This window comes from Chiloscyllium punctatum, chromosome 49, assembly GCF_047496795.1.
Source record: "Chiloscyllium punctatum isolate Juve2018m chromosome 49, sChiPun1.3, whole genome shotgun sequence".
Classification (NCBI taxonomy): domain Eukaryota; kingdom Metazoa; phylum Chordata; class Chondrichthyes; order Orectolobiformes; family Hemiscylliidae; genus Chiloscyllium; species Chiloscyllium punctatum.
The window spans coordinates 22705949-22732694 of NC_092787.1; the positions used below are offsets into that span (position 1 = coordinate 22705949).

The 26746-nt window shown below is 39.2% G+C and overlaps 1 protein-coding gene across 8 annotated transcripts in view; it reads right to left on the reverse strand.

Annotated features, from left to right (window-relative positions):
• The window catches only part of LOC140469377 (nucleus accumbens-associated protein 2-like), a 112662-nt gene that overhangs the window by 80465 nt on the left and 5451 nt on the right, over positions 1-26746 (reverse strand). For 3 of the 8 annotated variants that reach the window (XM_072565831.1, XM_072565830.1, XM_072565835.1), the window contains exon 2: positions 18862-18936. The gene's annotated coding sequence lies outside the window, so the exon portion shown is untranslated. The other 5 variants (XM_072565829.1, XM_072565833.1, XM_072565834.1 and 2 more) reach the window with 4 other exon arrangements.

Here is a 26746-nt window from a genome sequence, read left to right on the forward strand (position 1 = left end):
CCTGCTACAAAAGGATTTATACAGTTTAATTTCATTAAACAATTGTCCGCAATACATTGCTCATGTATCCTTCGTTATACATGGATACAGTACCTAAAACTATCAATTTCACAGCACTAAAATGAGATCTCTTTTTTTTCCCAAAAAAGCTTTCAAGTGACAGTGGATTTATCAGTTTGACAGAAGAGTGATCATTTCAGTGCTCCAACCTTCAGTAACACTGTACATAACAATTTTTTTTTACCCAGAAGGAACTATGGAAATTTCTGCAAGTGTTCTGGAGGAATGCCAACTTTATAATGATAGCATTGAACTCCATCAGCGTAAAATGAAGGGAAAGGGAGCAAACAATCAGATACAATTTGCAGCAAATTGCAACTAACATTTGTTAATACAATGCAAATGACTGGAAATTAAAACAGAAGTAAGAAACCTGAACAGTTAGTTATTTTTAAAAATTGTTTCAGTGTGCGCATCAACTGAAACCATGAAGAACAAAACGGCATCAGCAAACAGGTCTTCTGCGAGAGAATAAAAATGGGATTAACAAATTCGATGTTTGTTGATCATAGAAATACTCAGCCGAATGACCTCTTTTTATGCTGATGACACAACGACTCTAATAGATGTTGAATAATAGTTTGTTCAAGACAGGATGGAAAAAAATGAAAAACTGAGACAGAAAAATTGTAACCGAGAAAAGGATTTATTGTCTATGTTGGTCTTTAGCTTGCAATCAATTCCACTTATCCACCATCCTTTCCTTCTATTACTTCAATTCCACTTTTCTTCAACTGCAATTTTTAACTTGCCTATCCCAACACCTCATGGGGAGAGATGGTGGTACGTGATGGTTACATCACAAGACAAGTAATCCAAGCTAATGTCCCAAGGGTGTGGATTCAAATCACCACAGCAGTTTAAATTCAAATGAATAAAATCTGGAATTGATAACTAGCTGCCATCTTTAGCTGTGACTCTAAAGCCCTAAAAATGTGCTTGGACTCTCATCTGCCCCCACTAGGAAGCTTTAAAATTAAAGTTAAAAGGGCAATTTGGGACAGCAGCAAGTGCTAGTTATGCTCGTTAGAAAACACCCACCCAATGAACAAAAGAAAACATAACCAGCCTATCCCCCAACGTTTACACGTCCCCATTTCAATTAACTTCAAGTGTGCATTCCACAGCCTAATTTTTCTGATACTGTTTCTCTCACTGGTTTCTCTCAATAGTCTGTCTAATTCCCTCAAATTTTAAACTTCTGTGCTAAAATCACCCTAATTGCCTATTCCAATAACAGTCACGGTAGCAGGGTCTTGAGTTTTTTTTGCTACGTGATTGTGGAAAAAAACTAAAAAGTGAGCTTGGGAACTATAGCAAAATGATTGCATCAGGATTTCACATTCTGTCCTTATTTGTGTGAGAAAAATGCTTCCAATTATGACTGTGCTGACACACTGATAAATTTCGATTCCCCAATCACCATTGTATCCCAAAGTAAATCCTGCAAATTAGCCCTCAAGTATACATCCAATTAACTTTGAGAAGTTCCTATAGAATTTGAACCCATAATCCATTCAGGCTGCCAATTGCATACTTTAACAATCCAATGTGGCAGAAGTTCTAATTTCCCCTCATAGCTCTTTTGACCAATACTGGAAACCCAAGACATTCAGTTACTGACTCGCTTGTTGGAGGAAAGAAATTCCCCCACTGTTGCTTATTAAACACTCTTGCAATTATATACACCTTTTAGTGGAACAGGACAATATTAATTAACACCTCTGCTCCCAAAATAGTTTTCCCTATTGAGCAAAGTGGAAGCTGGCAACAGCACAAAAGAATTTGAAAACTTGCAAATCCAAATTACTGGTAGATTTCTTGAGGTTGCTAGTTTTATACTGGAGTGCAATATTGGCAGTGGAACAACAATGCACCTCCTAAAGGCAGTGTTCAAGTACAGGTAAAGTAGAAGCACAGTACATTAGTCATTATTTTGCTAGCCTAATAATCCAAAAGGCCTAGACTAATAATTCAGATATGTGTATCACAGCAATTTGGGAATTTAAATTCAGTTAATGGAATAAATCAAGAATTACAAGCTTGAATTATTGAGTGTTAACATGGAACTACCGAATTTTATATAAACCCACTTGGTTCACTAAATACCATCTTTAAACTAGCCCAAATGTGAATCCAGTTGATTCTCAACAGCCCACTAAAATTAGGCAAAAACAATGACTGCAGATGCTGGAAACCAGATTTTGGATTTGTGGTGCTGGAAGAGCACAGCAGTTCAGGTAGCATCTGAGGAGCAGCAAAATCACCAAGCAAACAATGGAATAGGATCAGGCAATAAATATTGGTATTACCCACATCCTGAAATGAATTAAAAATTACAATACATCCAGAATAAAACAGAAATTCTCGTGCTATTGTACAGTTCTCAATTAAACAATTCAAGTTCTCAACTTCCATTGGCCCCAAGTCCATAGCACAGAAGTGCACATGAATTTCCAGTTTGAGAGTTTGTAAAGCCAGCTTCTAGGGAAAAAAAAACACAGGATGTTGATATACAGAAGGAGCTATCCTCAGAGGCTGGGGAGTGGGAAAAGGAGCAAATTGCCTTCCTTTTGTACTTCATGTAGGTAATCGGAATTTTCCAGGTATTTAAAATAAAAACACTCATGGGATGTGGATGTAACTGGCTACACCAGCATTTATTGCCAGTCAGCAATAGCGCTGGAGGCTGTAGTGGGCCATCATCTTGAACTGTTGCAGTTAATGGGCAGAGGAAACAGGATTCAAGTACAGGAACAGTGATGGAATGGTGACGTGGTCAGGATGTATATGACTTGAAAGGAAACATGCAAGTGATGGTGTTCCCATCCTTTTGCTGACCTTGTCCTTTGAGATGGCAGAGGTCACAGGTTTGGAAGGTGCTGTCAAAGGAGCCTTGATGAGGTGATGCCATGTGTTTTGTAGATGAGATACCACTACCACTACAGTGCGTCAGTGGAGGAGGGAGTAAATGTTTAAAAAGGTGGGGTGCTAATCAAGTGAGTTCCTTTGTCTTGGATGATGTTGAAACCACATTCAACCAGTCAAGTGGGGAATAATTCATAACACTCCTGACTCTGCCATTCACAAGGCACAAATGATTTGGGGAGACACATTGAAAAATGCAATGTTCTGCATAAGTATCAGTAAGGTCATCATAAACTATGCAATTAAATCTCAGATCTGTTTACTGCTTTCCAAGAATCCCAAACCTTCCAGTTGAAGGTTTACTTTATAAAAGTAGAGCAAGCTAATGATGTAATAAAGCACTAAAAAAATTATAAACTGCAATTAATCTAGGCCAAACCAATGGTCATTAACTAGTTGAAAACTTGAAAAAGTGATCCACACTAAAGGATATTGTAATTAATTATTATTACTACATTCAAATCACTCACAGCAACAGTTGAGCAACTCAAAAAGTTTCCTTGCAGAAAGCAAGAGTTATAAAAACAATTAATATATCACTGGCTTCCTTCAAGTTCTGTACATTTGGGTAAAATTTAATTTCTAAAAGCTCATTATCATGTGTCAAACAATATGTCATAATGTATGCACTTAAAGTGCAATTACCATCATGTAGCACCAATTTCATGCTTACACCACATGATAAACATCAAGTGGCATACTTCTATTAGAATCATTTCAGACAATTTTGAATGGCCAGTGCACCATCAACCTTTTTGCTGCTTTTCAAATAACACACAGGATTTTTGTTTTATATACAAGACATTCATCTCAAGTAGTGGAACGTGGAGAAAAATTCTAAATTCATTGAACACCACCTCAGCCAACAACCCTCTCTTTTTTTTAAGCATTTCACAGTATATCAGCCCAGAGCCCGTGTTCAGTTCCTCAGTTAAGGGTTAATTTGGGTTGATCAAAGAAAATCTTATTTAAGCCAGTTCCAAACAAACAAAGTAACAGCAGTACAATTCTTGGGCCATCATTTTGTACTAGCAGTAAGAAATGTCCTTCTGTCACAAGCTGAAATAAGACATTTTTTGGTCCTTGTTAACCACAGTTAAATCACTGCAACAGTTTCCTACCAACAACCACAGAAATTGCATTTAAACTACTCAAGCAGAATTTGGACAAGATACAATCTCCAATAAGACACACCAACATGTGTTTAAAGGCATCCAATATTCTTCAAGTAATTTTCAATATGTTCTGTTCTAAGAACAAATGTTTTCTCAGGAATTTTACATTGGTGGATTTCACATTCCAAATTTTAGTAATGCAGTAACAAGATGATGATGATCCTGTGATTTTTCCTAATCGTATACAAGCTTGTTCTGCATGAATTTTACAGGCTTGTACTTTGGCAAAGCCTACGATTCATTGCCCCTTCAGTGGTGCACAGTGAAAATCCTGCTCCACTCACACTCAAGGATTCACTAATCCTTTGCATTTACTCACTTCTTTATCTCTTGATCACTAATCTTTAAAATCCTATTTTATTGTACATTCTATCCAAAACCTAACTTTTTAAAAAAATTCATGGAATGTAGACAGCCCGTTCGCTGCCAAGGACATTAAAACAACTGTTGCATCGGACTGGGTCTAGGTTTGGCCGTCAGATGAACATTAACGAACCAGCCCACAAATTCAGATTTATTGTACTGCTGGTCCAGGATAAACACTCCAGTATACTTGATGTAAAAACAAATCAAAACAATTACAAAAGAGAGGAACAAGATAGTGAACAAAATAAATTTTAATGATTTCCAGAATAAAAGAAAAAGACCTGCATTGCCTGGAGCTTCATGATTTACAACTTTCCCTCCAAGTTACTCACAACCCTGACTCGGCAATATGTCACAGTCACTGGGTCAAAATCCTGGAATTCCTTCCAACAGCATTGGGGATCTACCTACAGCACATGGACTGTAGCAGTTCAAATGCAGCAGCTCACCAACAGTTTCTCAAGGGCAATGGGCAATAAATGCTACCCCAGCCAGTAACACTCAGATCCAACAGATGATTTTTTTTTACAAATTAAATAAGAGGAGATTTAATTCAAGTTCAGACTTAAGAGGGTTTGCTACATCTCAGCAAGCAAAGGAAACAGATTTAAAGCTAACTGATCAGAGAATCAGAGAGAAGACAAAAGGTTTGCTTACATATGCAGCAAGTTATGACCTGGAGTGCACTACCTGTAGGGGAAGCAGATTAAATAAGTAACTGCAGGCAATCCCCAAGTTGCAAACATGTTCAGCTCCTGAGTCGAGAGAGTGTAGAGCTGGAAAACCACAGGGATTGCAGCATCCGAGGAGCAGGAGAATCAACGTTACAACATAAGCCCTTCATCATCCAGTAACATTGATTCTCCTGCTCCTTGGATGCTGCCCGACCTGCGCTTTTCCAGCACCACACTCTTGACTCTGATCTCCGAATCTGTAGTCCACACTTTGTGTTTAGCTCCTGAGTCTGTTTGCAAGTCCTTTGTACACAAGACAGAACACAATGCAGGAGGTCATAAAAGCAACCAATTGTAAACTCAGGAAATATTTGTACGCCTGATATTTAAAAATTGCATCCCTGCATGGGAATGCATCCATAAGTACGAATGTTCCTAAGTCAGACATTTCTAAATAGGAGATCCCCTGTATTTTCAACAATTTAGATAAACACCTAGAAAAGATAAAAACTGCAGGGCTATGGGGATGAGCAGTGGAGTGAAACTAAAATCCAAAAAAATCATAAATAAGCTTAAAGTGCAAAGGCTATTTCAATGATTGATATTCAATCGCATGAAATTACAAAAGCCACCAGCAAAGCAAAAAAAAAAGCTGTTTTGTTAATTTGGTTTGAAAAAAAAACAAAGCGTATTTGAGGAACCTCAGTACTGAGTGCTCTTACTGAATGTCTGGCTACTTTCACCCTGAAACACCATAAGAGGCAGGTCACAAGATATGCAAACTTTGAATCTAATATAAATAGAGAGCCATCAACTTCAGATGTATTTTAAAATTAATGGAAGATACTGCACCAAAAGCAGAAAGGTTGCATCCTTTATACCCACAACCTTACCACCCTAGCAACCATCTTAAACTAAACGTGGCAACTTTCCAATTATAAAGGGAAATAAAGAGTAGCAAGCTGGCAGAACTGAAAAGGGCGACAGGAACAGCCAATCATTTTACTACTTCCAACGAATGGACTCTCCTAGTTGAACATCTGTCTCGTAATTTGTTTGAGTCAGACATTCAAGAAGCAATTGTGCATAGGTTAATAAAACCAGAAAAATGCTAGAAGATTAGGCAGGAGCAACGAAAGTTGAACTTAGACAGCAGGAATATAGTCAACAGATTGGTCAAATTGGCAGCGAAGTGACAAATGAAATTATATTCAAAGAAATGCATTATAATACATTGAAAGAGAGCAAACAAAGGGGATACACAAATGATTGATTAGAAAAAACTGGAAACTGTAACACAGCAGAGGACTTTGAAATGCAGACTCAGATCTTTGAAGGCAGCGTATGGGAAACTTATCAGCTGAAGGTATCGCAAATACGAGAATGAATATAGTGAGAGAACTATTTATACAGTTAGGTCATAGCTAGAATGTTGCAAAAGGACAGAGCATGAAAGGATATGATTGCACTAAAGAGGATCTAGAGATTCACCAGGATATTGTCAGAAATGGAGATTTTTCATTATAAATAGATTAAATAGGCTACAGCATTTACTTTATATCAAAGTAGGTCAAGTGGACATTTAATTGTGATGAAGGGCCTTGGCCCGAAACATCGATTTTCCTGCTCCTCAGATGCTGCCTGACCTGGTGTGCTTTTCCAGCACCACTCGAATCTAGACTCTGATCTCGAGCATCTGCAGTCCTCACTTTTGCCTATTTAATTGAGGTGTATAAAACTGGAAAATGCAGTGATGCAGTGGGTAAGAAGGATCTGTTTCTTTTATCTGAGATAAATAATGATGAGGTATAGATTTGAAGTAAACTGGTAAAACAATTAGAGGGGAGTTGAATAGAACATTTCTCACCCAGATGATAGGAGTCTGGACCTCACTGCCTAGGGTAGTAAAGGCAGAAATTCTGAACCTAAAACAAACTAGGATATGGCTAACTCATTTGAAGTGCCCTCATCTACAGAGTTACAAATCAAGAGGTGGAAAATGGAATTAGCCTGGAAAACTCATGAGCTGAATAATCTTCACTTTGCCATAGATTATCTTGAAAGTTGGTGGTGGATCCAAAGTACAAAATTTGTTTTGGAAAAGGTTTGTCCTGGTCACCCACGATCATTCAAGACCAAGTCAGATGATGATACAACGATGAGCCCTTGCTATCTTTCACTATAAACCATGCAAGCAGAAATAAGACTAGACTACATGAATACTAATGTGGGGGTGCGGAGAAAAAGGAGAGAGAGATCACCAAGCCCTTAGAGGTTCAAGTAAGCCAACAGATTTGGAAAAGATCTTGCTTGACTCATTTAATTTGAAGTAACAGACTGAAAAGCAATGTCGTAATCATGACTATGTTAATTTTACAGAAGTGTTTGACAAGGTTGAGGTATTAGACCCTTTTCGTGCTCTATGTAAATAGTTTGAATCTTGGAGTATAATGTAAAACTTTAAGATTTGCCAATTATACTGGATTTAGTGGCCAGTGTGAATTAACAAGCTTTCAATTTCAGTTACAAAGTTTGGTAGGACAAGCTGGAGATAATCTCTCTAGCTCTCAAGAGAACAAGGAAAGAATTAGAGATTTTACATGATTGTGACAGGCTTAGATAAAGGGGCAAAGAAAAGCACTTACCATCAGGTGATAACATAAGGACTACACAAAGAGAGGTGGAAAGGCAAGTTGCGAAGGGGATACAGATTACACAGATACTAATAGGTTATGTGAGTTAGCAAAATGTTGGAAAATGGAGTATAATAATGGGAGAATGTAAAGTTGTTCATATGAAAAGGAGAATAAAAGAACATTATTTAAAGAGAGAAAAACTGCAGAAAAGGCATTTGGGAGTACTTGTGCATGAAGTACAAAAAAAGTTAGCGCACAAATGCAGCAGGTAAGCTAGTGGAAAACTAATGGAATGCTGGTTCAAGGGCTTTAGAGTGTAAGAGTGGGGAAGTCACATTGCTACTGTACAAAGTGCTGGTGAGACCACACCTGGAGTTCTGACAGCAGAGTTGATCTCCTGATTTAAGAGATCATTTTACTGGACGCAGTTCAGATGATTCATCTGGGTGATCCTCAGTATGGACAGATCATCTTATGAGCAAAGGCTAAACAAGTTGGGACTCTACTCAGTAGGGTTTAAAAGAATGAGGGGTGACCGTATTGAAACATATAGAATTCTTAAGGGGCTTAACAGGGTAAATACTGAAGGAACGATTTCCCTCATGAGAGGGACTAGGACCAGAGGGCAAGCCTTAGAATTTAGGGACGCCAATTTAAGATCAAGATGAGGAGGAATTTTTCTCTCAGAGTTAAGTACTTTTGGATCTACTTGCGACAGAGAACTTGAGGGACAGAATCCTTGTGTATTTTAAGCCGGAAACAGATTCTTGATCAACAGGGGAATCAAGGATTACAAGGAAACTGCAGGAAAGTAGATCTGAGGAATGTCAGATCGACCATGATCCTCTTGAATGCTGGGGCAGGGTTGACGGGGCAAATAGTCTACTCTGTTCCTATTTCTTATGGACCAACTGTGCACAGATTTTAAGGTTTTGTGCAAGCAATACTGGAGTTGTGTAAAACAACTTATTTTCTGCAGTAAACATCACTGACCTGGAATTTGCTGCTCACAAGGGTACTGCAAAAAGAAAACAGGAGTTTGAAAGGAAACTGGATGGGCACTTGAAGAAAATAAATTTGCAAGGTTAGAGGCATTGAGCAAGGAAGTAGGAAAGACAAGATTGGTCAATGGGGATCCAGCACGTACCCTATTTTCTTCACTCCACCAAAGTTACAAAGATTTTACCCATAACCCTTTCTCCTTAAACCTTTCTGCCTCTTTCCTTCTTCCTTTATGATACTCCTTAATTTTTCTCAAATTCTGCGCAGTGTACCAACGTGGATGAAGAACCGATTGGCACGGAGATGATGAAGTAGGAATACATGGGTTTTTTCAGAGTGGAAGGCAGTAACTTGTGGGGTATACCAGGGATCATTGCTTAGGCCCCAGCTATTGACAATAGATTCAAATGATTTTGACAAGAGAACTAAATGCAACTTCTCCAAGTTTGCAGACAACACAAAGTAGATTGGGAGAGTGAACTGTCAGAAGGGTGCAGAAATGCTTTAGTGCGATTGCGCAAGTTGAGTGAGTGGGCAAATGCACAGTTATGAAGAATAAATGTAGATAAATGAGAGGTTATCCACTTTTGTAGATCATCTGAATGGTTTTTTTTCCTGGGCAGAGGGGGCCTTGGACATTAGTCACTGAAAGTAAGTAGGGGATCCAAAACCATGGGGTCACAGATTACAGACACAAGGTAGGCCATTTAGGACTAAGATGAGGAGAAATTTCTTTACCTAGAGAGTCGTGAGCCTGTAGAATTCTGCCACAAACAGCAACTGAGGCCAAAACATTCCATATTTTAAGAGACACGGTTAGATATAGTTCTTAGGGCTGAACAGATCAAAAAAAGTATGGAGGGGAAGTAGGATCACTGTATGGAGTTCAAAAATCAGCCACTATCATATTGAATGGCAGAAAAGACTCAGAAGGGCCAAATAGCCTATTCCTGGTCCAACTGTCTAGGCTTCTTTGGCGTACCTTTCACTTATCTGCATTGACATCTCCTTTGGCGGCCCAATATCACAAAATTTCACAATACTGGTGTGAAGTTCCTTAGGATGTTTTATCCCATTAAAGGGAATGGCACGGACTGGTATGGACTAACCAGCATGTCTAACAGACAGAAAGAGAGAGTTGAAATAAATAGATCATTCTCACATTGGCAGACTGTGACTGGTGGGGCTCCACGGGGATCAATGCCTAGACCCAGCAACATTACCACTGGATTGCCACCATTTCCTCCTATAACATAATAAAGCTATGCAGGAACACGTATTTTGAAGATGATGCAAACCATTTCCAGAAGGATTTGGATAGGCTCAGCAAATGGACAAAAACATGGCTGATGGGATTATGACATGGAAATATGCATTTTGGAAAGAATAGATATACAGAGCATTTTGTAAATAATGAAAGTTTGGAAAGTACAGCTATGCAATGAAACTTGGGTGCCCTTTACACAGCCTCAGAATAAGTAATTGGCTATTTAGGACAGAGGTGAAAGGAGTTGGCTTTCACCCAGAAGATTGCAATTATCCCAAAGGGCTGTGGAGGGTCATTGAGTATAGGCAGCAGGAGGTACTGCAGATGCTGGAGATTAGAGTGGTCCTGGAAAAGCACAGCAGATCAGGCAACATCCGAGGAGCAGGAAAGTCGACATTTCGGGCAAAAGCCCTTCATCAGGAATGAGGCTGAGAGCCTCGGAGGTGGAGAGATAAGGGGGGGGGGGGCGGGGCTGGGGTGAAGGTAGTTGAGTGTGCAATAGGTGGATGGAGAGGAGGGTAAAAAGGTGATAGGTCAGAGAGGAGGGTGGAGCAGATAGGTGGGAAGGAAGATTGACAGGTGGGACAGGTCATGAGTATTGTACTGAGCTGGAAGGTTGGAGCTGGGGTAAGGTGGGGGAGGGGAAATGAGGCATTCTTCCTCCAGGCGTCTGGTGGTGAGGGAGTGGTGATGGAAGCGGCCCAGGACCTGTATGTCCTCTGCATGAAGATAGGGAGGGGGAGTTGAAATGTTCAGCCACTAGACAGTGGGGGTGATTGGTATGGGTATCCCGGAGATGTTCTCTGAAGCATTCTGCAAGGCGGCATCCAGTCTCCCCAATGTAGAGGAGACCGCATCGGAAGGAACAGATACAATAAATGATGTGTCGAAGAGCAGGTGAAACTTTGATGGATGCGAAAGGCTCCTTTGGGACCTTGGATGGAGGTGAGGGTGCAGGTTTTGCAATTCCTGCGGTGGCAGGGGAGGGTGCGGTGGTGGTGGGGGGTGGACCCGAATCTGAACCTGACTAGGTAGTCAGAGGGAAAAAGGTCTTTATGGTCATTGAGTTTCGTCAAGAAAGGAGTTTATTGATTTCTAAATAGTAAAGACATCAGGGATAGTGCAGCAAAATGGCATGAGGTAGATCAGCTATAATCTAGCGCAGCAGGTCAGGCAGCATCAAACGGAGGAGGAGAAGAATCAACATTTCGGGCATAAGCCCTTCTTCAGGAATGAAGAGGGTGTGCCAAGCAGGCTAAGATAAAAAGGTAGGGAGGAGCACTGGGAATGCGATAGGTGGAAGGAGCTTAAGGTGAGGGTGATAGGCCGGAGAGGTCAGGAAGAAGATTGCAGGTCAAGAAGGCGGTGCTGAGTCTGAGGGGTGGGACTGAGAAAAATGTGGGGGGGGGATAAATGAGGAAGCCTCCAGGCATTGTGTTGCCATGGTCTGGCGATGGAGGCGGCCAAGGACCTGCATATCCTTGGCGGAGTGGGAGGGGGAATTAAAGTGTTCAGCCACGGGGCGGTTGGGTTGGTTGGTGCGGGTGTCCCAGAGGTGTTCTCTGGAACCCTCCAACCACAAGGGATGAATGCAGATTTCTCCAGCTTCCTCATTTCCCCTCCCCCCACTTTGTCTCAGTCCCAACCCTCAGACTCCGCACCGCCTTCTTGACCTGCAATCTTCTTCCTGACCTCTCCGCCCCCACCCCCTTTCCAGCCTATCACCCTCACCTTAACCTCCTTCCACCTATCGCATTCCCAACACCCCTCCAAGTCCCTCCTCCCTACTTTTATCTTAGCCTGCTTGGCACACCCTTTTCATTCCTGAAAAAAGGGCTTATGCCCGAAACGTCGATTCTCCTTCTCCTTTGATGCTGCCTGACCTGCTGCGCTTTTCCAGCAACACACTTTTAAGTTCTGATCCCCAGCACCTGCAGTCCTCACTTTCTCCCAGCTATAATCTAGTCAAATGGATGAACAGGCTTGAGGGGCTCAAGGAGCATTGCTTTCTCCTGCAACTCTCCAACAATATCCACCCAATTCTCCACACTTCATTCTGGGATAGAGGGGACTGGGCACCTTCCAGCCACTAGCCTCTATATGGAGCAATTAACCTGTCTTTTTAATTACCTCCAGTACAACACACGCACCAAAATATCACTTCCCTTCCCGTATTCCGGAACTCCTTTGTGACAGTCTATTCCACACTATTCCTTGAAACAATTCCAACCCTGCCATAATCACTCCTTGAATGAAAGAATGTACATCTTTCAACTCTGCATACTGCATCACTGTACATATTACAGCTTCCTCTACATTCAGTAGGCCAAACAAAGTCTGAATGATCACTTTGCTGAACACTTCCTTTCAGTTTGGAAACATGGCTCTCAGACTCCAGTTCTTACACTTTCAATTCTCAATTCCATTCAGATCTCACAGCTGTTTATTATAATATTCCAATGAAACACAATGAAAGCTCGAGGAACAAGGCCTTACATGTGAATTATGTGTGAAGATCTCAGTCTCCAGGTTGAATCTGGTTACTTGAAGCATGATGCACTGGTGGAAGCCTGCTCCTTGTCACTGAAAGGTCTCATGTTAGTTCAGACATGCCTCTTGGATCTTTCAATACTACATAACCTACGTCCCAAATTGTGTCATGAGGAATAACAAGTATTTCCACAGCAGGTAAAGACATGATGCTGAAACCAAACATTACATTAGAACCACTGTTGTCATTTTTCCAAGCGTAGGTGACAATAGGATATTGCTGATCAATAAATTAATTCTGCTTTCCATCCAATCCCAGGCCTCTCTTTCATTCTCTCCCCATTATCTCTCCTCTCATCTAGATTTGCTCAAAACCTGCTACATTATACAGTTCTGACAAAAGATCGCACACCTTAACTGTTGTGTTTCTCTCTTCACAGATGCCGTTTCCAGCATTTTTGTTTAAATTTCAGATTAGTAGCATTTGCAGAGTAATATTTAATCTTTTAGAAAATGAAAAGTCATTGAAACAAATCCATGAGATTCAAAGATTCATACCAATATCAAGTAAGAAAATCTTAAACTTTTGTGATAGGAGCATATTGCCATAACATTGCTTGTTAGTTTAAGATACAGACACCTGGCCAATTGAACAAAATCTCAAATCATTTTAAATTACTATTCACCTCTCTACTTCTGCATTAGGTTGGCCACCATATAATTGGGATTATTTAACTGAAACCATACCATGAAATCTATAACCCAAAGCAGTATTTTTCAATCCCCATTATGCTCCACCTGGCAGAGCCTGCTGTTTTAGCAGGAAGAAAGTAAATCAAATGGAAAAATTGGCATAATAAAGGGATTTTCTTATTCATAGCCAATTTCACACAGGGAAAATTTATACTTTATTCAGCAGTCACTATGCCAAGCAAAAAGCTTCCACTTTATGCAATTAGCCTTGTAATTTCCATCTTATTCAAAATTAATAAGCCTCAACACATTGAAATGTTTGCAGGCACTGCAATCATGAGTCATAAAGCTCCTAGATCTGGGGGAAAAAAACCTTCTGTTCTGAAAGACCAGATTAGTGGGCTCGAAGGAACTGCACTGCTATGTTAATAACCTGGCAATGGAATTTTAAGTTCTCTATATATCCATAGACGTGTATCAACTGTAATATTCAACACATTAACAGACATCCTAGTGGTGTTCCAAGTGCACACTGTTTTAGAACAAAGGGGACATTGTGGTGCAGTGCAACTTTCGGATAGCACAGAAATTAAACAGAATGATCCAGATAGTTCAGGCTGGTGTGGTAGACATCATTTAATATGGACAAACATGATGTGATAAGACTAACTAGATATGCAGAAAGAATACAGAAAATACCACAGAGAAAAGTAATTTACATGCAATACTGAACAGTGCAACCATCTGACTCAAAGAGGTACAGAAACCAACTGAAAAGGTTTAGTTGTCCAAGCAATGAGCAGAGTTTAAATTGAGAGGATTTTCATTTTGAGAAAGGACAAAAATTCTAAAGTTTATAAAGTGAGTGGAAATAATTATCAACGCTCATAAGGAACATGGATTAAACTGTGGAAGGAGAAAAGTCAGCTGGTCAGATTCAACTAGCCTACTCTTTGACAATGCTAGAAACATAGGTCCCAAGTGTAAACCAGGATAGTTTCCGAGTCAGTTCAAAGTAGGTGAAGCTCATTGAAGTAATGGGTGTTTTGGGAGTGGGTACCAGAAGAATTGGGCTCTTATAGTGCCGCGGTAACATTCCCACCTCGGAGTCAGAAGGCCGGAGTGCAAATCCTACCTTTTCCAGAGAGTTGACATAACATATCTGAATAGCTTTATTAAAAAAAACAGCTGAAGCATTGTCTATGGATAGGGATAGGGAGAGGATCAAGAAATGAATGGTGGAAGTTGGTACTTGTGCAGAGTTTAGATTAGGAATAACAGTTTTAGATCACAATGCCTAATTCAGTAAACTGATAGCTGTTAAGCACTCCTAACAGTAACTTTTCATGCTTAAATTTTGATTAGCCAGTAACTTGAATCAACCAAATGCAAAGAACATTGCATAGTGAAATTTTGTGCTAAATGTTCAGTGCATTTTGTACAAAATACTTCTGAAATAAGGGCATGGTGTATTTCTGGCAGCTTGGTGAATATGTCAAACTGACAGCCAAGCAGACAGTCCTGGAAAATTCAAGAGACAGCTGGAGTTATTTTTGGAGAAAGAAATAATTAAAGGGGTACAAGAGATTGAGAGATATATGGATGCTTAGAATACACTGAACTTTAAGTTAACAAAATGGATTGAATAGTCTGAATAGTTACTTTTAGGTATTGTTCCTCAGTCATCCAGGTCTCATTGGAAACAATGAAATACATAAAAATGCCACTGACAGGATGTATTAAATACATTTCAAGTGTGAAGATAACGTGTTATGAAAGATTAACAAAGTTTTAGGTTCTACAGAGAACAATGGATACATAGAAGCAGCATTCAAAAAGATTAATGGTAAAAGGCATTTTGCTCCAAATATTTACTTTATAGGATCAGACTCTTGCAATGCAGAAGTAAATCTCCCTGTGATCCAGGAGGACTGGATTCAAGTTGCCCGAACACGTACCATAACATGTCCAAACAGGTTGATTAAAATGACTATACTTTGCAGGATTTCAGACCATGTGGAGACCAGGACGGAGATGGATTAGATCAAATCTGGGAGCAAGAAGGGCACGAATTTAAAATGCAGACACAAAAGCATTGTTTTGCAACAGTTACACTTAAAGTACTTCACTGATAATGTCAAAAAGACCAATATAAATCTAAAGTTTATTTTCCTTAATTGATAGAGCTAAAGATTATCAAGAGTACCAACAATGTAACAGAGTATGAGTAATCAAGTCTAATGACACACATGCAATATAATATTGGGTTTAACAAGGAGAAGCATCTCACTAAACTTAAAAGTACCAAATAAAAGTTGCTATTATAACAATGAAATCTGGTCAGTAAAGCAACAAAAAAAACCCTGTAACAAATGCAATTGATGTGTTGTGTCTGTGAGACAGAGTAGATCAAACATGAAATTAGAAAAATAAAAGTAATGTCAGCGCAGCAAACTTGGGTTTTGAGAGTGGTGCAACAAAACCAGCCTGGCACTCAGGTCTAAGGAAAACCTCTAGACTCTACAGGTGGGATTTTAAACAAAGAAACACTATTGCGGGTAAGCTTATTCAATCAGGATTAAAGTTGAATCCGCTCGCTATAAGTACTACTTAGATGGGTATGCAATTCACTGGGTGAGACACTAAAGCTGGCTCCTGAAATAACCTGAAGAATTTATTTTGATAGATTGTTTGCCCAAATTGCAAATGAAACATACCTCCACCTAAATATTCCAAAATGTTAACTGAATCTAGAACGTTATTGTTTTCTCTTCAGTTTCTGCCAAACCTAATAAGTTTCTCCAGCTGTTTTATACCAGACTAGTGGTTTGTTTTTTGACATCGATTGAAGTTTCTCAATCTGTCTCTACTTGAGGGTGGAGAAGTGAGCATTCATTTCCTTAGTCAATTCTGCCTCCATAAAAGTGTGCAATGTTGTTTTATTAGCAACCCACGTGTAGCGATAGAGGGGCATACTACATACATTTCTTATGTAAAACCCTACAGATGCACTCTATACAAAGGCTTTAATTAGATTTTAAATATCATAGTTACAGGGTTAGCAGGTTTGCCTACAGAAGATTAGGTGCAACAGCTGGCACCGTGCCATCAAACTCGATGCTCAGTTATGGTCTATTCATTGCCTGCAAGAAAAGACTCAAAACACATTACAAAAATTATTCATGAACTAAGCACATTTCCCAAACTATAAAATTATGCAAAAGTCCAAAGGACTACCACAGCTAAAAAGGGAGAGGAGTATAACAGATAAAGTAGCAGTATTTAGATGACACTATGGAGTTTTTAAAAAGACTGTAGTTTGGACAAGGGAGAAAATATTGAGATGGCAAGAAACTACTTCACTATAGAGATTCTGACAAAAGCAAGTGTGCCAAGGTTTGAATTCAACATTATTTTTTAATAAAAAACATTTTCATTAAAGTTACAAACTTTCATTCACAACTTTCATTTCGTCATGCCATTTATATGCTTATATTTGGTATTAAATATTACCCTCAGTATTATGGTGTAGCTGCCAATGCATTCGTAATGAAATGGAATGTACTTCACAGGCCTAAGTTGTACTGAAGATTTCCAGATGACTCACGGAACTCCTCCAGAAACTATGCAGACTTACAACCTTGAAATGCAAACTCAAGTACTGCTGACAAAAGACACATCCTGACAAAGCTTTTCAGCTTGCAATTCATTAGGACAATCCACAAGAATACTACAGAAAAGGGGAAAATCAACACAAATTGCTGGAGAGAAAGTGCAGTGATGGATAGAGGAGCTGTTATGGAGAAATGCACCAGTTAATAAAAGACTGACAGTTAACTGACAAGAATCAAGTTTTAAACGAGGCAGGTTGACTGACTGGTCAAGGCGCTGCCTTTAGAAATGAAGCTGATAACGGCTGTCACCTACTCTGCGTTGAAACAGGAGTGTTTGCATGCGTCTGTCTGCAATGTATATGTTCAGCATGTCTCATGAATTGTCATGATGAGTGCTAGATGGAAAATTTCAACAAAATGTTTTTTTTTCCCAATAATGCTCAGATTCAAACTGCTCCTCACCTTAAATGGAAGGCAGGAAATAGATTATTTTGCTATCAGCACTGGCTAGATCAATGCTGAACTACAAAGAGGAAGCCACTTGCATTACCCAAGACCTCAAGTTTTCAAATTTGTACTGAGGCAAAAGGGGCATATATTACAATGGTCAAAACTTATGATTTCATTGTGATTAAGTTCAGATAGGGACAAACTCTGGCTGTGGCAAAGTTATCGGCATTCACATAGCCAAAACAGGATATTGAAGTGAGGGATGCACGTAAATTAAAGCTCTGGACTGTAGCTTCAGATTAACCAAACTTGTGCACATTTGTTATATGACAATGCTAACCAATTGGAGCGAAGTTAGGCCACAGAGTGTGAAATCACAGGCAAGTCATCATTCAATACTGGGATCCCTCTGTGAAAAGAGGCTCAAATCCTGCACGTACGTCTGAACCAGAGAGAGTTAAAATGGCTGTCAACTGGAGAGAAGGTGAAGCTGATACATCATGTGAAAAACAATGCTGTAAGGCAGAAGAAACTTTCTTGCATCCCAACTCTGCCAAGCACTAGCAACCTTTGACTGCAGTGCTGACATGGCAGACACTATTGCACTCATCTGAGGATAGCACAACAGACAGAAAAAGATGACAGCTTTTCCATAGTAACTCAACATTTTTCAATATCTTTTACTGTACAAAGTCAGGCCATTGTAAAGATGTTGAGAAATTGAAAAAAATGTAAAAGATTTTCAAATATTTATTGCAACAAATCCTCCTTTTTTTTGAAACTACATGTTTGTACCCAAATCAGGTTCCCTCAGCTATTGCAAAGCTCTGTTGAACAGAGATGTGTGGGCAAGCTCCCTGCGTTTCAATGCAATTTTCTTTATTACTATTATTATCACAACAATTGGAGTACTGAGGAACATGAAATATCCAAACTGGGGGAACAGTGGTCCAGCGAGATAGTCAAGGAATAGAATATCATTTGCCACCCATTTAGTAAATTGTTTGGAAAACCGAAGCAGGTAGTTGAACTTTCTTTCTTTGAATTTTTTTTATTATACAGCCCATGATTAACATTCCACATTTGTGCAAATTATATTTCAATATAAGAAATAACATTTCTTAAGCTGCAGGTTTCCCTGCGTCTCTATTGTAATCTACAAGATAAAAAAAATATCCAAATACTTAAGTGGGCACTTAGCAGAGCAAATCACACTGCCACTCAGCATTAACTCACTAATATTTTATTTACACACCTCTTCCTTGCAGCTTTTCTCTACCTGGATGATGCTCTGAAAAATCTGTTTACTTTATTTTCGTTAAACAGCTGTGACAAATTTGAAAGGAGTGAAGAGATTCCAAGTTGCTATAACCAATCCTTCCAAAACAATTCAAGATCCAGATCTCTAATGAGCTCAACCTTGGACTACTTTACATTTTATTGAAATTCATCCATGCAATTCAGGCAAAATTGTTTACAGGCAGACTAAAAGAATGGAAACATTACCTCTGCCCTCCTTCAGAGACTTGAGCAATAATCAAATTGGAAAACACTGCAAATCCCCAGCAAGTCCATCAGCACCTGAAGTGAACAAAAACAGATTTACATTTCAGTCATATTTCTACATTTAATTCCAATCACAGTTTAAGGAGGGAGGAAGAACAAGGTAAATATCAAGTTCCTGAATTTGGTTACAGATAAAATTGGCATTTGGATCACACACAAAGATAGGCAAAATATTTCCTCATTCACACATACTTACTCATCACAAAATAAGGCTCTATTTCAATTACTGTACAAAGGGTAAATTAAATCTTAAACTTTGACTACTGCAGGAAAAATTGTGAACCAGCATTGAAAGGAATCAGTAAAAAAAGTTTTTATGTGCTACAGCATTGACTTTTTCTGATATAAATGGCAATCACCCCAATGATTTTGGCTGAAGCTCGGTATTCAACATCTCAAATTGTTCTTATGGTCACCATCAGAAGGGATAACTACCAGGCTATCCTGCCGACTGACAGCTCAAAATACTGTCTCCAAATGCATCCTAAAGTGAAAGTGAAAAACTATAATTTAGTTGCACAGCTAGAAGTTTCTCAGTACTCAAATAGATGCCTGCTTAGTATAATGTTTCACTCTAATCCTGATAATACACACAATTTCCACAACTAGTAACTACTGCCCAACTCACTACCATTCCTTGCAATTCCAGATTGATTCAGTGTAAAACATTCAAAGCAAGCAATAGAACAGTAGAAAACATTTTTTTTTTTTAAAAAAATGATCAGCTACCATGAAAGAAAGAGATTTGAATTCAGAGTGGACATCACTTAGTTGTCCAGTGAGGCAAGCTAAATACTGCTTGGCAGTGTAGAGTTTAAATATGACTAAGAGGAGACAAGATGTAGCAGCTTTTCATCTACCACTCACTGGACCAGGAGGCAAGAAATAGTCCTGAAAAAAGAACTCCAGCACAAGAAGTGGATGCTGACTTTATACCAAGAATGGTCCATTCAATGAACTTGAGAAAGAAAGAGAGAAAAAAAAAGTAGTACATTGTTTGGATTCTAAATGCATGGCAAATGCAGTATAAAATGTGAGGTTGGCAAAAGCAGGAAGGCAGATTATTACCTAAATGGCCATAAATTGAGAGAGGGTAATGAATATGCAACAAAACCGAGGTATCCTTATACATTTATGCAGGTTTAGCAGCAAGTAAAGATGACAAATAGCATATTGGCCCGTTGTGGTTCTGTTCACCGAGCTGGGAATTTGTGTTGCAAACGTTTCGCCGTCTGTCTAGGTGACATCCTCAGTGCTTGGGAGCCTCTTGTGAAGCGCTTCTGTGATGTTTCCTCCAGCATTTATAGTGGCTTGTCTCTGTCAGTTCCAGCTTGTCCGCTGCAGTGGCCGGTATATTGGGTCCAGGTCGATGTGTTTGTTGATAGAATCTGTGGATGAATGCCATGCCTCTAGGAATTCCCTGGCTGTTCTCGGTTTGGCTTGCCCTATAATAGTCGTGTTGTCCCAGTCGAATTCATGTTGCTTGTCACCTGTGTGTGTGGCTACTAAGGATAGCTGGTTGTGTCGTTTCGTGGCTAGTTGGATGCGGATCGTTAGCGGTCTTCCTGTTTGTCCTATGTAGTGTTTTGTGCAGTCCTTGCATGGGATTTTGTACACTACATTGGTTTTGCTCATGCTGGGTATCGGGTCCTTCGTTCTGGTGAGTTGTTGTCTGAGAGTGGCTGTTGGTTTGTGTGCTGTTATGAGTCCTGGTGGTCGCAGTAGTCTGGCTCTCAGTTCGGAAATGCTCTTGATGTATGGTAGTGTGGCTAGTCCTTTGGGTTGTGGCATTTCCTCCTTCCGTTGTCTTTCCCTTAGGCATCTGTTGATGAAATTGCGCGGGTATCCGTTTTTGGCGAATACCTTGTATCGGTGTTCTTCTTCCTCTTTTTGCAGTTCTGGTGTGCTGCAGTGTGTTGTGGCCCTTTTGAATAGTGTCTTGATGCAACTTCGTTTGTGTGTTGGGGTGGTTGCTTTCGTAGTTCAGGACTTGGTCTGTGTGTGTGGCTTTCCTGTATACCTTTGTGGTGAATTCTCCGTTCGGTGTTCTCTATACCATCACGTCTAGGAATACACCTACAGGGGACGAAACGTTTGCAACAAAAATTCCCAGCTCAGCGAACAGAACCACAACAACGAGCACCCGAGCTACAAATCTTCTCCCAAACTTTGAGCATATTGGCCTCCATAACAACAGTATGAGAAGCAAGGATGCCTTGCTGCAATTTTACACAGCCTTGATGAGAGCACAACTGGAAAACTGTGCAAGTTTTGGACTCTATCAGAGGAAGGATCTTCTTACAATTCATGGAGTGCAGTGAAGGTTTACCACAGGATGGGTAGAATCAGTCAGGATATATGCTGGAGTTCAGAAGAATGGAGGGGGATCTCAGAAACCTATAAAATTCTAAAAGAACTAGATAGCATTGATCCCAATAGCAGGGGAGTCCAGAAACAGGTGCCACACTCCAAGGATACACAGTTTGCCATTTAACACAGATGAGGATAAATTTCTTCACCCAAATTGCATATTGGTCAGGCAAAGCAGGACAGAACTTCTACAGTTAAGTGGTAGGGCCCCAGGGAGTGCTACCAAACAAAGACCGTGGAGTCATAGGTAGACAGGATGGTAAAGGCACTGTTCAATGGTCAGAACACTGAGTACAGGAGTTAGGATGTCATGCTGCAGCTGTGCAGGACATTAGTGAGGTCACTTATACAATACTGTATGCAATTCTAGTTGCCCTTCTATCGGAAAGATATTGTTGAACTTGAGATGGTGCAGAAAAGATTTACAAGGATGTTGCCAGGACTACAGGGTTTGAGTTACAGGGAGAGGTTGAATGGGCTAGGGCTTTTTTCTCCCTGGAGCGTTGGAGGCTAAGGGATGACCGTACACATGGATAAAGGGGAAATAGTCAAGATCTTTTTCCCAGGGTTGGGGAGTCCAAAACTAGAGGGCATAGATTAAAGAAGAGAAGGGAAAGATTTAACTTTATCACACAAAGGGTGGTGCACATTTGGAACAAGTTGCCAAAGTGGTGGAGGTAGGTACAATTACAACATTTATAAGGCAGCTGGATAGGTATATGAATAGGAAGGGTTTAAGAGGGATATGGACCAAATCTTGGCAAATGGGACTAAGTCAGATTGGAACGTCTGGTTGGCACAGATGAGTTGGACCGAAGGCAAAACAGAAAATGCTGGAAAGTCTCAGCAGGTCTGGCAGCATCTGTAAGGAGAGAAAAGAGCTGACATCGAGTTCAACTGACCCTTTGTCAAAGCTTTCAGATTCCAGCATCGGCAGCAATTTGATTTTATTTAGTTGGACTGAAGGGTCTGTTTCCATATTGTAAAGCTCTGGAATCCATATGGTAAGCCTGTGGAATCCACTGCCACAGAAAGCAGACAAGGCCAAAACATCATATGCTTTCAAGGAGGAATCGGATATCGCACTTGGAGCCAAAAGGATCAAAAAGAATATGGGAGAAAAGTATGAACATGCTATTGAGTTGGCTGCTCAATCGTGATCACAATGATTGGAAATGCAGGCTTGAAGGGCTGAATCCCTACTCCTATTATTTTCTATGCTTCTAAAAGCAGGTTGCATGTTTGACCTTCAAATATATGCATTTAATATTGTACATTAAAGATATAAAGATGTGATGTGATGCTAAATATGCAAATGTGCTATAAACATATAGAAGAAAAGTATTCTAATCAAGCACAATTTTAATTGTGCAAATACATGACCAGAGTTTTCTACAAAGTTACCTCATGATTCCAAACATAACCAATAGCATTTTTGAAGTTACTTTTTGGGTTTTATTAATGGATAAACATAGAACAGATGTGAAAATTAACAACTGATTTGGCCAAAACCAGTAGTTTATCATAAATCAATTAAGTCCAAGGCAATGAATTTTGGATTACAACAGCAACAACATTTCAGAAGCAATTTTGTTGGCTTTAGAGCACATTTTGGAAAACAGATGTCAAGAAAGGTGCTACATAAATGCAAGCTTTTCCTTCCTGCTCTTTAGGTTTCAGCTCCAATACCTGGAATGCAACATAATACCAATAATTTTCCATCATGCCTTTTATATGCATGGGACATAATATTCTGAGCAATGCTACATTTTCTCAAATCACTACGTATCTAAAATAAGACAACCACAACAATGGTTAGAAAAACATGCTGTGTTGTACAGTCTTCCTATAGTCATTATATAAAAGTTTGTGAAGTACATGACTCTTTTACCAAAATTGACAAAAAATTTGAAATGAACGTGGCATGTGTAAAATAGCAACATAGCAAAATTTCTTGAAAACTGCTTATGCAAAATTTACAGGATTAAAAAACAGAAACGAAACTCTGTCATAGAAACACTAGCACGATAGAGCCTTCTGAGATTGGCACACACCAACACATTTTCCTGAATGAAGAAGTGTCCAGCATATAAATTGCAAAATCTTCCAACTGCACTGTGCAAAAAAAAAGTTTAAGACCACAGAAAATACTATTTGCCATTCTAGCCTATAAAGTTTTTAAGAAATATATTTTAAATAAATACAAACATATCAAAAAAGTGAACCCTCAAAACTGAGTCAATACCATAATTTGCTTATCACAAAATATCACACTTCCTTGAACCCACATTTAATCATCAAGTGGTCAGCAACATTTGAAATTCATTAGCTTTCAAAGATAGTCTCCTGTCAGCATAAATAATTGACTCTCAAAAATACAAGTCCCTAAGCCATAAAGAAGAATCTGTAATTGTTAATTTTTTGTCTTTATCATCCTTTATCCAGAATTCTCATTTCTACAGGATCAGATTACAATACAACACACATTGCAGCTCAATTTTTATGATGCAAATATGGCTACTCCAGTTCACTTTCTGGTCAATGGTAACCTCCAGGTTATGATTGTGGAGAATTCAGATCGTAATGCCACTGAACGTCATGAGTGATTTTAAAAAATTTTCTTGTCTACTTCGCTTCTTTCTAGCACTTGTGTGTCAAACCAGAATGCTGTCCAGGTCATGCTGCACGTGGTTACAGATTGCTTCAGCATCTGAATCGTCACAGATGTTGCTGAACAAAACAAACAACATGACCATTATGCAAAATGAATATCACACTTCTGACTTCCTGATGCAGAGACGATCATTGATGAAGCAGTTGCAGGGTTTGACCTAGAAATGATTGACCTCTAAGAATCTCAAGAACATTTTGTGCAAGGTTCGACTCCAATCAATGGAGAGTTCTCTCCCTTTAAATTTCCAGCGATACCAACTTTGCTCTGGCTCCTTAAATTCACAATTAGTGAAATATTACCTCAATGTTTCAACAGCAGTCACTCACCTCAGTTTAAGCATTCAGCTAATTTACCCATGCTTGGTCAAAGCTAGATATCAGATGCCAAGCAACTCTGGAAGAGTCAAAACTCAGCATCAACAAGCAGGTTATGGCTTTGTAAGAACCACTTGATAACACTGTTGATGACATCTTCCTTCACTCTGCCAATGGCCAGGCTGCACTGTAAGTTCTATTAATTAAATTTTCTGGGAAAAACAATCACAATCTGGAAATAAGCTTCTGTTGTGGGTCTTCAGCCATTTCACTTAATGGGAGGGATCCTAACATAAATCAACAACTCCAATACACATATAATCAATGTGAAAAGTTGCTTTCCTGTGATCCCTCCCAACATTCAGTTTAAATGCAATCAGCAAGTCATTTTAAAAACCAGATTTTAAAAAATCACACTTCCAGTCCATCTCTACCAAATTTGTTCTCAGTGCCGTCCCTGCCAGCCACACCATCTCTGCTCAGATTCAATTGCCTGGGAGATGAAAATAGCGACCAAATTTAATTAATAACTGAAAAGACAAGAGAATAAAACGGGATGTCAAGAATTGGAATAAAAGAACAAATTATGGGAGAAATAGGAAAACTAAAATCTTACACACATTCCCTGTTTAATGAATAGCCAATTATGAATTGTTGCTCCACTGTGCACAATGCTGCAAGTTAAACTGCTTGCAGTAGTTAAGACTTGGAAGGATCATTCTGCCATACTGTGTGTTAAAACATTTAATTAACAGTATGAACAGCAAATGGTATTTTCAGCCCACATACTGAAACCATGCTGTTACCTTACATCAATTTAGGAAGTTGTGAAATGACTTGAAGGCACATATTGGGCTCTTTAGATAGCGTAGCCACTGCCTAGGCCGGCACATTTTATTTAACCTTCTATTCTAGGTCATGCAAATAAAAGACTGAACTGTTAGCTTAATCAGAAGTGAAACAGCTGTCACAGAAATCACCACTTTATTGTCAGCAAACTCAGATGACTCCAACTGCTTGAAAGAGGCAAGACCATTTAAAATCACTGCATGAGACAAAAGATGTTACTTCCAAACCATCTGATTCACATTGTGCCCTGTGATAATATCACATTTGAACTCTTGCTAAAAACAGTTTCATGATTATGAAAGCATTTACTATGCAAAAGCTCTGAAGAGTTTTATTAGCAATGGAACTTTGCCAACTTAACTTTTACCTAAAACCCAAAAGACTCCAGTAACTGGATCCTTCTTCACTAACTCCAAGAGTTGCTATCAATCATGTGGTTCAGAAGCTCAGTTCCACCTTTAAAATACCATGCCAATAGCCTTTTAAGTCACAACATACTGTTTTCTGTTGATGTTGACACTTGACATTAACATTCAAATTTAGTACAATATTCTTTTAAATTTTGTCAGCATTCATATAAAGTGAAAGTAAAATGTCAAAGTTCATGCAAGTAATACTGACTGATGGATAATTAATGGCTTGGACACCAGGGAGATTGCCCTTACTCTGCTTCAAAATAATACATGGAATCGGATACATCCGCCCAAGATCACAAACAGGCTTAAACGGTTCACCCAAAAGATGGCACTGCTGACACCAGACAGTACAAAAATCAGTGAGTGATTCCCACAGTGTAATATTGTTAGAAAAAGGAACAACTGAGTGAGGATAATGCTGTATTTGCTGTAATGGCCTCCATGGACAAGTAGCTAATACATAGTGATGGAAATAAATGAAGTGTTGGCATTCCCAGCAGGAACTTTCCAACATGATTTCAGCAAAAAGAAAAACAAAAGTATGGTGAGGGATAATAGAGTCAGAGTCTTGCTGCAGAGGAAAATGTAAGGAAAAAAAAAGGGGCACCCTGACAGCAATAAGATCACAGAGCTAAACTTAATGACAGATATCATAAGCAAGTAGTCAGGATACAGATAGTCTCAGTTAATACCACTCAAGGACATATCCACTACAGGAAAATTGAAACTGCTAATCCATCAGGCTCAATCACATATGAACATTAGATCTGGTTCTACTAAAAATACACAGACTAAAATCAATACTGCATAATATTCCCACATCTCAAAGCAAGATTTGCACTTTTTAGAAACCCACAATCAGTGCAGCATGCTCCTACTGTAAAGTATTTTAAGTCTTAATGAACCCATCAGCAATTCTTTTCACAGACACTATGACACTAACTTAAAATATATTTTATTTCTTTGTAGAAGGCACAAGACTACATTTTGGAGTTTGCATGTTATTAAATGCTTTGCACAAAAAACAGTGGGCAAGGGAACCAGTGCTTGCTAGTTACTTACCAGTCTGCTGTATGAATTATGCTGTATGAGAACATGAGCAAATTCACAAAGGAAACCACTTTCAAATCTCTAACAACCGGAGGCTTTAGAAGCTCAGCAAAATTCCACATACCAAAACATGTTAAATGGTTTACCGATGG